The sequence below is a fragment of the Crassostrea angulata genome, chromosome 7 (genome assembly GCF_025612915.1).
Source record: "Crassostrea angulata isolate pt1a10 chromosome 7, ASM2561291v2, whole genome shotgun sequence".
NCBI classification, from domain to species: Eukaryota; Metazoa; Mollusca; class Bivalvia; order Ostreida; family Ostreidae; genus Magallana; species Magallana angulata.
Genome location: NC_069117.1, coordinates 56,708,242 through 56,724,668, shown reverse-complemented (window position 1 = coordinate 56,724,668; position 16,427 = coordinate 56,708,242). Strand labels below are relative to the sequence as shown.

Sequence of the window (16,427 nt, the reverse complement as noted above, 5' to 3'; positions counted from 1 at the left end):
ATTATGTTTTAAACAAAATTGATTTTTTACGTAAATTTTAATTTTGCATTCTGGGTTAAGAAAAAAGATGTTAGTTCAAGGTAAAGTAAACTTGTAGTCTGGAACCCTTCCCACAATTCCGTTCGCGCACTCTCTACAATGTAGAGAGTGCGCGAAGGGTACCCTTCCCACAATTCCGTTCGCGCACTCTCTACAATGTAGAGAGTGCGCGAATGGAATTGTGGGAAGGGTACCAGACTAAGTAAACTTGTTCCTAAAATGAAGTCAAATTTGTTAAGTCGTACTTAAACACATTGTTTTTTTTGTTAAGTCGTTCTTGAAATGGTTAAGGGTTTTTGGTTAAGTCGTACTTAAAAACATTCGGATTATGTTAAGTTGTACCAAGAATCATTCGATTTTTTTTTATCTTTTTGTACTTAGGTTTCTTTGTTACTAGATAAAGAACTCTGCTTCTTAGACGTACTTCTAGCGTTGCTTTCGACATTAGCGGAAAACCCACTCGTTGCTTTGCAACGAGCTTTGCTCTAGTTATTTTTTTTTTTTATCCGCAAATTTTGTGTAGGCCATTTCTCGTACATTTGTTGTCTGATTGTTATGAAACTTTCAGGGTATGTAGACAATATTAATATCTGGGGACGTTTTTTTCAAATTTTTAAAATTCACTTCCGGTTATGAGTTATTGCCCTTTAATTGAAAATTGGGGGGTCTTTTGTCCAGAGTTGATCTCGGGAACTACAAAAGATAGTTGCATGAAATTTAGCAGGATTGTTGGTAACATTTTATAGTTTTGCTGGCATGAAAATTGTGGAAAATTGTTTTTTAGTTTTTAAGTTATTTGCCGGTAAAGTTTAAGGTTTTGGGGGGTCTGAAATTTTGTTGCTTTTTGTATAATAACCTTTAAACTAAAAATAATTTGTTAATACATATAGAACAAAAGTTGTTTAGAATAATGAGAGCTTTCATTTAAAATTAAGAAGAAAGGGCTGGCCCCTGTAATTAGGGGTCAGCAGCTCATACACGTATTTTTCTAATAGCAAAAATCGTTATCATTTTATGAAAAAAAAATAATTCAGTTATTGTTAATATATTAAATGATGTCATTTGGTATCAAATTTAAAAAGTTCTGTGCCCTATTTTTTTCAAATTTCATAAAACAAATATGTGTGAATCGTAACGTTACATGAACGAGTTAATTTGTCTACATAGACACACAAGCGAACAAATGCCACTTTAAGGCCCAGACATTTACTGCATTACGTTGTGTTGCGTCTTAGATAAATAGTTGTGATTCAATTTCATTTTTTTCATCTATATCATTTATGAATTCAATGAACACACATTATTTTAACGTTCTATGTGCAACTATTTGTCGGGGCGCCCCTGTTTGTAACCCCCGCGCGCGCGCCGAATGTAAACAGTAACGAACGGCATTGTAGAAAAGAGAGAGCCGTAATGCAGAAGAGAAGTTGTGTATTCTTTCGATGTACAAATGCATTTTCAATTTACTGTGAAACATATGAACATGCACAGGGAACAATACTACATATTTGTTTAAGGAGGATATTTTTCTCGTGTGAATCGTTTACGAGGAAATTCTGACAGCCACACTTCTGTCGACGATCAGCCGTTGATAAGCTACGAGTAATAAAGGAGAAAAGATGGACATTAAAGTGTGTGATTTATGTGGATGTTACTGAAGAAGGTGAGGCTTTTACTCCTTTTAAAGTTTAAAAAAGTTAAAGTTAAAATTTAGTATATAGTTTAGATGTACATGTAAGTACGTGCACACTGTTTGTTTTTGTTATGGTGTGGGTGTTTGTTTACTATAACGTGTAATTTTTACATGTTTCATGGATGTTTAGACTCGCTCGAGGTTCATGGGGGACTGGAAAGGGTAACTGAATTTATCTATTTAAAAAAATAACCGATTGTGAATTTTCAACTCAAAATTCAAAGCAGGGTCTAATTAGAAACATATCATATATTCTTGTGCAGAAGACTCCAAATGTAGTCATGAATATCCTGTAGACATAACTTCAAGTAAATAAAATTGTATACTTCAGACTTCAGAGTTAAAACATGACTTTAATATCTTTATGATGCCAATCATTGTATCATTAGAAAGGTTTAGCAGACCAACGGGTACCCGGTACATGTACTTGTACATGTAGGTTACAAGTTAGAACTATGCGTACTATTCTACCAGTTCACATAATTTTTCTTGTTTAGCAGTTATGATGTGTACTTAAATTGTCCTTGTTAATGTTTTAAATGTAATTTTTTATTCTCTTTTTTTAATCTGACTACTGGCAGTACTGGCCTGCGAGCAGTTCTCGCCGAGGACCATTTCTCGCTGGTGCACTGTTACATCATATTTTCGTATATAATTTTATGTGTTGATAAAATGACGTAACAATGCAGTGAATGCACTGGTGAGAAATGGTACTCGGCGAGAACTGATCGCACGCCAATATTGATTAATTACAGACAAAAACTGAAGGTTGCGCGTGTTATTTTTTATTGAACAACATTGTTTAAAATAATTCTATATATATGTGATGATCAGACCGGTTTGAATACCAGTGCCAGATAGCTCAGTTGGTAGAGCACCTGACTAGAGATTCAGGGGGCCCAGGTTCAAATCCCGGTTTGGTCCTTCATTATTTCTCCCATCCTGTTACAATATTGGTGTTGTGACCAACCCCTGGAACTAACAGGTTAACTCCTGCCAGGGTTGATCTTCGAGGGTGAAGATCATTTAAGGGGAAGGAATGTGACGGTCAGACTGGTTTGAATACCGGTGCCAGATACATGTAGCTCAGTTGGTAGAGCACTTGACTAGAGATTCAGAGGGCCAGGTTCGAATCCCAGTTTGTTCCGTCGTTATTTCTCCCATCTTTTACATATACTTGTATATCAGATATATGACAGATGATTAAGGGTCATCACATGTTTTGCAAGATGCAATAAGTGTTAAAAACTTTTACTTTACAACACAATACATATAAGTGAATATTTATGTTTCTTGTTATTATTTGGTGTGGTTTTCTTGACAGTGTCGCATAAACAATTTACCCGGTCCTAAAACACAAACTTTCTTTTTGTGGATTCAGCTTACCGCTGATTGGCTGCTGTTGCAGCAGACAAATAAGATATGCACGCACAAAACACAATGAACTTATCAGAGAATGAGTTGAGTTTATTTAAACTGTTGGAATTTGGGTATTTTTTTAAAAAATGTATACTTGTGACAAAACATATATGTGGTACATACAGCTGTAGCTTTATGAAGAAAATTTTGGTTAGACCATATATACCTATCATGCAAGTAAATGATATTTACAAAAAACTTGCAATTTATGGCGCACGAAATATACGCTAGTTTTATAAAGATTGACATACATGTAATGTACCACATTCTGTGAAAAATAATCTATTAAAAATTCTTCATTAAGTTTACTCATACATGTTTTATGCTTATTACACATAGTATTGTTTTTAAAACATGTGATTTATAAGAAAATAAGCAAAAACCCTCGCTAATTTATTTGCCAAAAAAAAAAACACAGTAGAATTGATAAAAAATGGTATACCAGAAGCTAATACCAGTACATGTACTTTGACGCTGTTCGGTGGGTAATATTCGTTTGTAATTTACGAATTGAAATATTGACTGTTGCACTACAAGTATGGTAATAAACTCTCTCTCTCTCAAACTCTCTCTCTCTCTCAATTTGATAAGTGTTTATACCTATGAAAATTTTTTAATATTATATTATGACTTGATATGCAAATTTTTGATCTTGTACTGCCTAAATGTTATGTCATGTATTGGGATATGTCATACCTATTACACTGCATGGTCAGTGTATTTTTTCCAGATATACTATGCATATGTTAATATAAACACAGCTATTACTAGTACATGTATGTAAACACAGCTAATTATTATTTTTTTTATTTCAGCTCAAAACAGACTCTTGTTACCACATTGCTTTTACCGGTACCTGTTGATTCTTGTGGGTCAGCTCCTGAGATTAACCTGTCACCTCTATCCACATGCATATTCCTTGTGTTCTACAGACTATTTACCGGTAATTCAAATTAAATCCGATAATGCATGAACAATAATGGAACTTGAAGAAAGCATCATGCCATGTTGTGGTTTGTGTTTGATAAGAAATTATGAAAACAAAATTAAGGCTGTTTATAAAGAAATTCATAATTGCTGTGAAAATTTGTTTTTCAATAAAAGTATGCAATTATGTTTCCTTTATTTTTTATTTCATAAAGATATTTAGATGTGTTTACATAATTGAAAAATCCCCCCCCCCCTCTATTTAATTGTCTGCATTAAGATTACATGTAGGATATGTAAATGTACATTTGACTTTGAAATAACATCTGCTATGATAATTACTTTTGAAATGAACAAGAAACAACCTATTTCTACCTTTCTAAGGTATATATGCATAAAAAAAAAGTAGAAAAACATGTCAAACTTGAAAATTTTTCATGGAAATCAACTCGATCTGTCTCCAGCTACCTGGGTGTGTTTGAATTTAATTTTAATTTAAGGCAGATGTCTAACTTGTAGGTTGTAACTTACTGTTTTAGCATGGTTAGAAGGAGACTAGAAATCAGAATAGATTAGATATTCACTAAATATGATTGTTAGCTTACTTTTTTCATGAAAACAAGAAATCACAAGCAGGACAGCTGTCTATTTGTTAATTAAAATGGTACAAATCATACAATAAACAAATAAAGATCAAATTTTAGAATCATTGATGATTGTTTTCAAATATGTGTGAGAAATTACTCAAGGAAATTGCCACACGTTTCATAAAATTAGGTAAAACATTTCAAACCATGACTTTTTATGAAAATCAAAAGATTGGGGGGTGGGGGGTATACATGTAAGGGTATTTCTAAGTGATGTGAAGCTTTTATCATGATTATATCATGTAGGCATATGTTGTATTGAATAAGGTTTCTTTTTAAAGGTGGTTGAACAAAAGTTGACCTCTAAAAGGTCAGGTAAAGATGTTTTACTATGGAGAACCCTGTAAATCTGTGTTTACTAAAGGAAATTGGAAATGGTGGGTTCACTTAAATGGCCATATTTTTATTAAACCTCAATGGAATTGGCAATATGTGGTATTCTTTTTCTCAGAATTGCATTAGCTTTCTTAGTCTTTTCATAAAAATGTTAGTGTACTGAGTTAAAGGTACAAGGAACAGTTTCGGATAAAGTACCGTCAATATTTTTGTAAAATTGAGAGTGACTGTACTTGAAGGTTTATCATTGTTGCGTAGATTCATGAAATGAATTTTAATGATTATCAATAGTTAGAGGGATGTCTCTTGTTGGAATTGGTAAGCAATATTAAGGCCCCTAATTTTAAGTACATGAGAAGCAGAAATAAATTGTGAAACTTGCGGCTATGACAGATATGTTGACTTTACAGTGAAATTGAAGGTTACAAACGGGAGGTTATATAACATGAAATGTAGGTGGATGGGATATTATATGCCTATTTAGTATTTACTGGGTATGAGGACAATAGCAAGTTTATTGTCCCCAAAGACAGCAACTATTTAATGAGGCAAAGCCAAGGGAAATAGTTGCTGTGGAGTGGGACAATAAACTTGCTATTGTCCAAATAGTCAGTTAATTGGTATTTCATTATACAGAAGAAAACTTTATTTGTCAGCGATGCAGAATTTCTTGATGATAAACAAATTAGAGTTAAATCAAACTTTGTATTTAATGCGGCGATCTTATTAGGTCAGAGGTGTTCCGAGTTTAAGGTGATATGGGACACTTCCATGTTGTGACGTATTGTTTATCGAAATAAACAATAAAATAAAGTGTAATTATATAAGTACATGTAGTTATTTTTCAAAAATAGTCACCTAACTCCTTAGCACAGTGGGTTAGAGGGTTACTAGGAACCTGTAAGTCATGAGTTCGAATCCCGCTGGGGTTTTTACAATTTTTACCTTTTCAAATATTTTTAAAAGCTATTTTTTGGTTAAATATTGTAAAATTTGAAAATTCTAAACCAGTGAAAATTTTTCAATTATATAGTACTTTAATCCACATTAATATCGACAGATCTATGTCCCATACTACCTTAAAAAGGAGGGAAATCAAATTTTGCTGATGAATGGTTTTGATGACTATTCACCATGGGCAGATAGCATGGATACTATTTTAAATTAGATAAAATGGCATGTTTATGCGGGCGCCTTCTAGTGATCAATTTGTCCGTCTGTCCATCCGAAATGGCTTGACAGGAGCATAGCTTCTCTCCCCTTGGCCCAATCTGGCTCATACCTCATCCACAGGGTTCCTTTGGTTGAAGGATGTGCAGTGACCTTGAACCATGTTTTTAGGTACAAGGTTAAGGTCATAGCAGAATTATATATATAAAATCCTTGTCTGGGGCATATCTTTTTTCCCTTTGGTCCAATCTGGCTAATACTCACAGAGTGTCTCAATGGTTAAACGATGTGCAGTGACCTTGCATGAAATTTCTAGGTAACGGGTGAAGATCATATCGGATCATGCAAAAATCCTTTTTTGAGAGCATATATCATTTCTACTAACCCCTATTTGGCTCAGACTTCACATAAGCAGAGCGTTTGAGTAAAGGGTGAAAGGGTGTGTAGTGACCTTGAACCTATTTTCAGTGAAAAGAAACTGTGAAGGTCATAGCAGAATTATATTTTTAAAAATCCTTGTCCGGAGTATATCTTCTCTCCCTTTGCTCCATTCAGCCTCATACTTCACCCACATGATGCCTTTGATCAAAATATATGCAATGACCTCGAATGATATTTGTAGATGAAGAGTCAAGGTCATATCAGATCACACAAAAATCCATATTTTAAGAGCATAGATATACTCTCCTTTTAGCCCCTATTTGGCTAATATTTTACCTTTACAGAGTTTATTGGTTAATGGCGTGCAGTGACCTTGAACCAAGCCTGTCAATGTGAAGCCAAGGTCATAGCAGATCTTTTTAAAATTAGTTTTAGACAGTAGATTATTTTCCAAATATGCTTAATCTTGGTCAGATTGAACAAAAATGCATGTATGTTAGGGGGAATGAAATTGAACTAAAAGTTCTATGCCAGCTGGAAAAATTTCAAGTTATAGGTCAAGGTCAAAGCAGAATTCTCTGAAATAACATAAGCGGGGCCCTTTGAAATGTTCACCATTTCAATGTTGTCTGGTTCATAGTAATTTTACATAAAAAATATTCACAGAGGTACAGTAAAGTAAACTTTACATCGATAAGTTTCTGACAATTAATGACGCAACAAGCACACAGTACGAAAGGTCAACCCTTTGAAAAGCAGTGAAGAGAAAAAGTTGCTCAGAATTATGTTTTAAACAAAATTGATTTTTTACGTAAATTTTAATTTTGCATTCTGGGTTAAGAAACAAGATGTTAGTTCAAGGTAAAGTAAACTTGTAGTCTGGTACCCTTCCCACAATTCCGTTCGCGCACTCTCTACAACAATGTAGAGAGTGCGCGAACGGAATTGTGGGAAGGGTACCAGACTAAGTAAACTTGTTCCTAAAATGAAGTCAAATTTGTTAAGTCGTACTTAAACACATTGTTTTTTTTTTTGTTAAGTCGTTCTTGAAATGGTTAAGGGTTTTTGGTTAAGTCGTACTTAAAAACATTCGGATTATGTTAAGTTGTACCAAGAATCATTCGATTTTTTTTTTATCTTTTTGTACTTAGGTTTCTTTGTTACTAGATAAAGAACTCTGCTTCTTAGACGTACTTCTAGCGTTGCTTTCGACATTAGCGGAAAACCCACTCGTTGCTTTGCAACGAGCTTTGCTCTAGTTTTTTTTTTTTTTTTTTTTTTTTTTTCTTCCTAGACGCGAACTTTGAGGCTTCATATCGTGCTCATTTGTAAACGGTTTTTGCTCAAATTTTCAGGGCTAATGGACTTTACAAAACACTATCTTCATCAATTCATAAAAGTTAGAATTCCCTTTCCGGTAACGAGTTATTCCCCTTTTAAAATTTTTTAGGGCCTTTGGTTTCCAGACAAAGGCTCCGAGACTATGATAGCAGGGAATGGGAATCGAACGAATTTGAATAGCAGAGACATTGTAGTGGTGCACATTAGTTTTTATTTTTAGATTACGTTTTTTATTTAGGAAAAGGTAAGGGGTCAAAAAGCAGGATTCCAAAAAGTGCAAAAATTTAGACATATTTTCCTTCATATCTTTTTAATGAAAAATATTTTGTTAAAACATGTAGAATAAAAGTTGTGCAGAATATCAAGGGCTTTCATTTAACACCAATAAAAAAGGGCTGGCCCCTTAAATTAAGGGCCAATAGCCCCTAAAAGTTTTAGCTTAATAACTCAAAAACGGTTAGGATTTCGATATGGCTTTCGCTGGAAAAGTTGTTTGTTGGGATCTCATAAAGGTCGTAACAATGTTATTTTGTAAGTGATTTGTGTAGTATGAGTGTAAAAAGCTTTACATGTTGACATGTACCTGTTTTCATTTGACAAGTTAGCGAAAGTCTTTGTGCGTACAACTGGCATAAAGTTGCCGCAGAAAGTATGCTGGTTTATACAGAAGGCATTAATTCATAAGAATTTTTTGTTGTTGTTGGAGTATAAGCTTTTCCTTTAGGAGTTAAAGTCATTGTTTTTAAGTTCTTATAGTGCACAATCATTAAAAACGGCAATTGGAAAACAAAACATTCTTTTTCTTTTCTAGTAAACCACAGAATATGGAATTAAAAAACTCTATGCATTACATTTTAGTTATTAACTCCATGCATTTAAAATCTACCTTGAATCAGAGCTGCACGTGTGTGTGTTTACCATTACGTAAGCTCTCCCTTGCCCGCGGCCGAGAAAATCGGTTACCATGCTCGCGGCTGGACTACCTAGCGGTCAGCGGTTATCTAATACACAAGAGTTGCGTCGTTTATTTAGCCGCAAACTCAAGAATTGTTTTAGTTTTGATTACACAAAATCTTTTGTGGATTAAACGATTGGATGTCAAGTAAGAAATAGTTCATTTAATTAATAAAAGCAATGTCATTCTCTAAAGCAATAATAGACATAGATCAATTATAGATATATAACTTCTATTTGATAGAGTAAGGTCATTATACTGCAAACTTTTCAAATCTTCCTTGGTTCTGAGCTGTGCGTTTCTGTGCGTTGTACCTTTACGTAATCTATTCTTCGCCCACGGCCGAGGAGATCAGCCACGGCTGCATTACCTAGCGGTAAGCGGTTATTTAATACACAAGATTCGCACACCGCGACTTACACTTACATGCATATGGACGTGTTTGAGTTAATATAGCCGTATATACAAGAACTGTTTTAATTTTATGTTATAAAAGTTTGTCCTACTTGTATAAATATTTAATTAAATATTTGAGTGTAAATGAATATTAATGAAAGATATTACTCCAAATCGGAAAAATCGTTAGACATAAACTAATGGTTGGTTTCTTTACGTAAAGTACTTTAAAAACTGTACAATTAATGTTTTAAATAACCCCCCTTCAAATATTAAACCTTTAAATGATGATCATCCCTCGCACATGGCTGTGGAGATCCGGCGCGAGTGGATAAGTGATCCGCGGTCGGTTCGTGTTCTTCTACATGTACCTTATGACGCGTTTATGTTTCATATTTTACACGGACACAACTATATTTTATTATGTTTTCAACTATTATATTGGTTTAAGATGAAAAGATAAATTTATTTTACTTGTACAGTTGATTAAGCATTGATTTATACGATAGCGTACAAGGTAGTTTAAACATGAAATCAAATTATAATCAAAGTTCCATGATTGCGGTAGGTGCTAGCACGATAAAGGAATGCCCTGAATTGAGGCATTCGATGATTATTTTAAAAAATATTCACGTGAGTTTAAACAACTTTAGATTAGATTCTATCGTTCACATATTAATCACTTCTGTAGTTTCATTGTGGAAGCGAACTCAATGCTGCCCCCCCCCCCCCCACTCCTCCCACCCTGCTGACCATGCTGACAGGTGCTCGCGCTGGAATTTTTTTTTAATTGGAGAAAAGATAGCAAGATCTGTCGAAAATCATTTTTGGTGGTTTCTTCTTATGTGTAACATTTTGTTTCACTTTCCCACCCCTTTGTTTATTCGGCCAGTCTGTGTTAATTCAATTGCCGCATGCGACCGAGAATCTTGTGTCGCTTCAGCGCACACAGCTCAGAACATTTATAGCCCCGGGTCATCAATTGTTATGTAATTGAGTAACAGTTGGAAGGGTGATTTTACTACATAAAATAATAAAATCATAATATAATCTACTTGAATTGAGTACCATGCGTATAGATTCCCATAATAATTAATTTTTTTATTTCCTTTCTATGTTTACATTTAATTTTGTTCAAATAATTAATAAATTTTCTATCATTTAAATTGTGTGCTTCATCAAATACTGATTCCGATTACCTTGAAGTCATTCATTTTCCATTGGCTTTTGACAAAAGAGAGACGCCTGACCATCCAATGAAAACAAATACACAGAGTTTGATTGACAGGTTCAGCCAAGTGCAGGTCTCACCCGATGTCCGAGGCTATGTGTGCTGCTTGTATACAGCCGAATGGTCTCAGTAAGAGTTATCAGTAAGAGTTATCGATGTAAATAAATAATAAAAATACATGCCTATCAAAACATGATCGTGCAAGTTAAAGTTGATTTAGGTTTGTTCCAATAGAAATCATGTTTCACTAACTGTATTTAATATTTTTTATGTATAGCGAATTTTAATATTGTTTCAGTACTGAAACATCGCATGAAAACGTAAAATGTACTCTGTAACTAGTCGTCTTTTAATACATATACCTTTCTTTTGTTTGTTAAAAATTTGTTCAATTTTGTTAAAGTAATGTAAAACACGGGCGCCATTTTGAAACAATTAACTTGTCAGAGAGTTCCGAATGAAATCTGATGAACGTTTCACACGGTTCTCGCACGCTTTGCCCGAAACGCAGAACGGTTTACATGAAACTCTAAAAGGTTTACACGAAACGTTTCTCGCACGTAGGCCGCACGCTTTTTTGGTGTAGTAGTACGTTTTAGGGTCTGTACATTTTGTCAGCACGCAATTCTAAACTTGCACATAGTCTTCAAAAATTTAGAAATATTTTAATATAGAAGTTATCTTTGAGAAAAGTTTACGTGTTTTTTAGGGCGGGTTTAGTTTAAAAAAGAACTATAATTCCTGACATGAATCACGAGTACATACTGTTTATAACAATGCTTGCTACCCTTTGAAAATTTAACTCGCCATTAAACATCTCATTTTTCAAAGAATGTTTGAAACGATTACATAAACTCTGCTCGACAAATAGTTTTCCTAAAATATTTTCTTCCTTTCTTTTTTCAAAACACGTTTTATATACAGGCTTTCAATCATAACACGTTTTTATAACAAAAGCAGAACTGAAAGTATAGTTATTAAAATCGTTTGACACCATATAACATATATTTTCAACTCGCAGCAACAACGGAAGACCTACTCGGGGCTTTGCCACGAGCTCTGCTCTAGTTTCCCTTACTTCTTGATGCATGTACGACATCCATACCTTCCAATGGATTTTTAAAGTACCAAACCGTCAAATGAAAACAAACATTGACAGACGGGCGGATTTACATTCCGAGAAACTTTTATTTGCTTACAACAGAGCCAGAGAAGAACTCAACAGAAATGAATTAGCAAGAAAGCATAGACATGGAGATCGGAAAAAGAACAAAATCTATATTCAAAACAGAGGTTTTAAAGACAAAATTCAGGGCAAATGGAAACCTGAAGTTTATGTAATCGTAGACAAACCGTATAAATCCGTGTACAGTGAGAAAGCCAGTGAATAGTGTTTTCTGTGAATTGTTTGGGATTAAACCAGTCAATACGTGAAATGTGAATATATTTTCGACTGCAAATGGTTGTAATATATAGTTAGTTGTAATCGTATAACTGAATATTTTATATGTATCAATTATATTAATTCGAGGACGAATTAACATTTGAAGTTTTATTGCGCGCTTATGGTTCTTTAATTTCATTGGTTCAAATTTTTATCTTATAAATCTAATTCTCAATTAGTATAAATAGCCGTTCAACTTAAAATAAATTTGGGCAGTACTTCATTTGTACATTATTATTGTATTTGTTTATTCCACTTCCAACACCATCAAGTAAATTTATAAAAAAAAAACTTAAATGAAATATTGTTTAATTTTCTTTTAAAATCTAAGGTGGGCAATTGGCCTTGTAGTTTTCTAAAAAAGTTTAAAATATAAAATATATATATCTGGGCGAATTCAAGAAAAGGCTAAACCGTTTGCAAATCAGGAAGGGCGTAAATAACACAAATTTTTTTTTACAAATTGTTTCATTTCAAAAATTGAACACATTCTGTTAGCTACTAAATTCTTTTGTGCAAAAGTCTCTATAAAAGTTAAATTCTGTTCGCCCATCTATCTTAAAGATAGTGCTTACAATTAATGTAACTTACCAGAAAGTGAACCTAGAGAGCCAGTTGGCTGTACTATATTGACATGGTCCTTTCAGTTTGTCTGCCATTGAGTCACTTTGAGTGTTTGTATTTTGGTCACGTTCAAGTGGTTATGGTTGGGTATCTCATTAAAATATCCAACTAAGAAAAATCAAATACACATTAAAACAGTGAACTATATATCAAGCATGCCCCTGTATTTGTAATCGGAATGAAACAATCCGGAAAATGTCATTCCACCTCGGGGAGTTTCAGTTCTTTGGTTTTTTTGGCTGTCAGATCGCATTGTTCAAAAGGTTATCTTCATAAGCGATAGATCCATGCTGTGTCAATGCAATAATAACAGTCCCTAATGTTGAAAAATGAAACCGCCGTATAACGAAAAATCGATTTACGTTTGTAATGATACTGATTTCAATTTTAATGTTTTAAAATCAAAAAGCCATTTACATTTTCTGTCTTTTTTATTTTCATTTGAACGTAACAATTTCATTTTTCCTCCGACATAAAAACGGTTGATAAATATTTCTTTTGAGCGATGAATACGTGTACGTGCATGTTCTGTAGAATTTTTTAAAATTATTTCTATAACTAGAGACGAGCTCGTTGCAAGCAACAATTAGGTTTTCCGTCGTAGCTGCGTCATACTTGTGACGTATTACAAAAAATTGATAGCTGGCCATAGTACAATATTAGATGTGTAAACACTGAGAATCAAAGTATTATATTTCTGTGACCTCGTAGATTTTACGGTGATAGAGAATTCGTCTGGATCTGCATCGATGGTGTGCAGTACGAACCGGGTGAGGGAATGTTGGCGTAAAGTGTATAAGGTAAAAGGTTGGGGCGCGCTGTGGGCCGTAAGCTAAAACAAAGGGTAGGTTTGCCGTATTCCCGAAGGTCCACCAGTATACAGTTCCAGAGAAATAAACAGGCAACTGATGCAGGATTCCACATTATTGGACGAGACTCAACGATGGCAACATTATTACAATTTAACAGACAGAAATGTTACAAACAAGTCGGATATGGCCAGAAGTGGCCTCCGGACTCAAGACTCTGGGAGAGTCGGACGTGGCCGGGGCTGGCCGCCGTATTCCAGACTGCGCATTGACAATTGTACATAACTATTTATAAGAATCTTTACAATGAGTATAAATTGCAATTGAAAGGCAATGATATAAGTAAGTTGAGTGAAAGGTTCACAGATATAAAATAATTAAATAAACTTAATGAGTCTTTGATGTCCAAGAAATGAAAATCTGATAATTGCACAATGTTGTTTTAAGAGATTAACAGTCCTTGAGAAATGACACTGTCTCTTTGAAATCACATATAAAGTCTGAAAAGTGTCAATCAGTAATTTAAAAAAAGTAACTATGTAAGAAATATACTGTGAGAGAAATAACGAAACAGATGTTGAATTTTACAAGTAAAGTAAAAAAAAAATTATAATTGAACAGTGCATTTTGCACGATGATACTACATGTTTATAAGCAAATACAGATCTTAACACGCGTTTTCTCTAGTTTGATTCGCCGCATTTTATTCAGAGTTGGACTGTGGTTATGCCCGGTACGAAGGTAAAAAGACCATTGGCAAACGTTTTACACGCATTTTTATCGAACGCAAGCGCCAATGAATCTCTCAGTATATATGCAGAGATCCTGGAAATTTTACAAGGGGTTTTGAGGAATAATTTTGTATTTCGAGGAGAGGGAACATGCGCGAATCAGAAAATTTTTCCGGGGTGGGGGTTGAAAAGTCAGACGGTTATTTGAGTTTGCCAAGGGATGTCCGAGGCAAATTGGTAAGTTTATAATGTACACGTAATTGAAAGAAATTTCGCTGGGGGGGGGGGGGGGGGGTCTGGAACACTTCCCCTTCTAGATCCGCGCACGGAGAAGACCGATGCCGGTAATTTTACTGTAATTTTAACCATTTTATTTAATTATTCATGTTCATACATGTAATCATCAGAAAACCAGTATTACCTTTCAAAGCAGTTAAAACTTAAAACTTAAGATACGAACCATTTAGTCTCGGTGAGTATTGCGTCCGCGTCAAAAAAAAAATGGCAATTTTCAAGAAATTCGGATAGACGATATGTGTCCTAGGTCGTCCATCCGATTCTTTTTCTGACTAAAAGCTACAGACCTGCAGTTAGAGATTGTCAAACTCTTATTGATTATGTCAATTTGTTTGTCTCAAAGAATCATTTTTTAAATCAATAAAGTTTTACCTTAAAAAAAAGAAAGAAATCGGGCACAATTTTCAATGTTAGCATTTTACAATTTTATGGTCTAATAAAATTTCAAGAAACAACTCTTCATTGCTTTATCCGAAATATTGCATGAAAAAATTTTACATCGCCCTTTTTAAAATACAAAAGGATATTCAAAATGAACTTTGATTAATCGCTAACAAACAGGCATAAAGAGAGACTGAGAACAAATTTCTTTTTTTTTTTTTTTTTTACATCAAAAGAAATTCAAAAATAAATCAAAATATATTTTTTCTTTGTATGCGTTAATGAAAATGTAAATCAGCAAGGGGTTCTTTTTCGTGCAAGCACCTACTTAACCGATTGTTCCACAGGTCTACAACGATGACAAATATCGAAAAGGCAATATTGTGGGTGAAGGATGAATGTGTAGTTTGTTTTTTAAGTTTATTTTTGATATATAATTATATTTATCTGGATCGGTTATGTTTGTTAGATTGTTTTGTTTATTAAAGAGGGGAATAAAGAAATGAGTAGTTTCCAAGCACGGAGCATCGTTTTTGAAAGTGTGGGTGTGTGGGGGGGGGGGGGGGGGGGCAAACTCATCCAACAAATCTTGACAAGCAAAAAAAAATTATTTTTTTTAATTTTCTAAAATTTTCAAAATTTCACTCATAATTTCATGATTTTCATACCATCATTTTTACATGCTACCAAAATGGGGGGGGGGGGGGGGGGGGGGCGGAACTCCATGATAATTCAATTTTTTAATGTAAATTTTATAAAAATAGTTGCTTCGAGAAAAAGTGGGGAGAGGACATCTTTATGTCATATAACATGTGAAACTGATTTCATTCCACCCACAAGCTTGAAATAATGAAATAAATTTAATGATAACAATATAAATAGACGTCATAAATCCCATATCAAACGACATATTACCACTTGACTCTGCGCGTCTTTTTAATTAATTTAGAAACAGCCGCAAATTCTAAAATGTATTTTTAAAGGTAATGTTAGCTGCAAGTCTGTAGACCTTGTATGAAAAATTTCGGATGGTAGTCAATTTTTGCGGGATACAGACCGAGCGGTATAATACATGTATGCAGCTAAGGTAACTAAGAATATGATTTCAATAAAATACTTTGTTGAGTAATGCAAGCTTTTAAGAAAGCAATATTTATATTTGTTTAAAATATAACACCCAAATACTTCGTCTTACATTCGCTATTTGTAGAACAAGCAGAACCAGTATCAGTCTGACCGGCCTCACCATATACATTGTTGGAATTTTATTGTCCTAGCATTGCATTGCTCTGCATGTACACAATTTCTGTCAAAAATTAAACACTTAATTAAAGTGTTCATCTATATGGCAACACATAACGTACACACGTGATTCAAAATAACCCAGACGGAAAACGGTAAAGAATTCAGTCATTGAGTCTACGTTTTATAGAACTTGTAAGAAAACACATTGCGGGTCTGAATGTTTGTTGATATGTCAATCTATCAATATACAGTTTGTTAATTATTTTCGATTTGATGAACATTGAACAACATTTTTTCCATGCCACTTTTTTCCATGGAAGATAGCGAATACAAGTATAAAGCATTTATAAAATTTATTTAA

At 33.9% G+C, this 16,427-nt stretch overlaps 1 long non-coding RNA gene across 1 annotated transcript; it reads left to right on the top strand.

The window, feature by feature from the left end:
* Window positions 1-1,221: 1,221 nt before the first annotated feature.
* LOC128191822 (uncharacterized) lies at window positions 1,222-4,266 on the top strand. Its single transcript, XR_008244462.1, has 2 exons — window positions 1,222-1,702; window positions 3,967-4,266. It is a non-coding gene; the product is annotated as an uncharacterized LOC128191822 (long non-coding RNA).
* The last annotated feature ends 12,161 nt before the right edge of the window (window positions 4,267-16,427 follow it).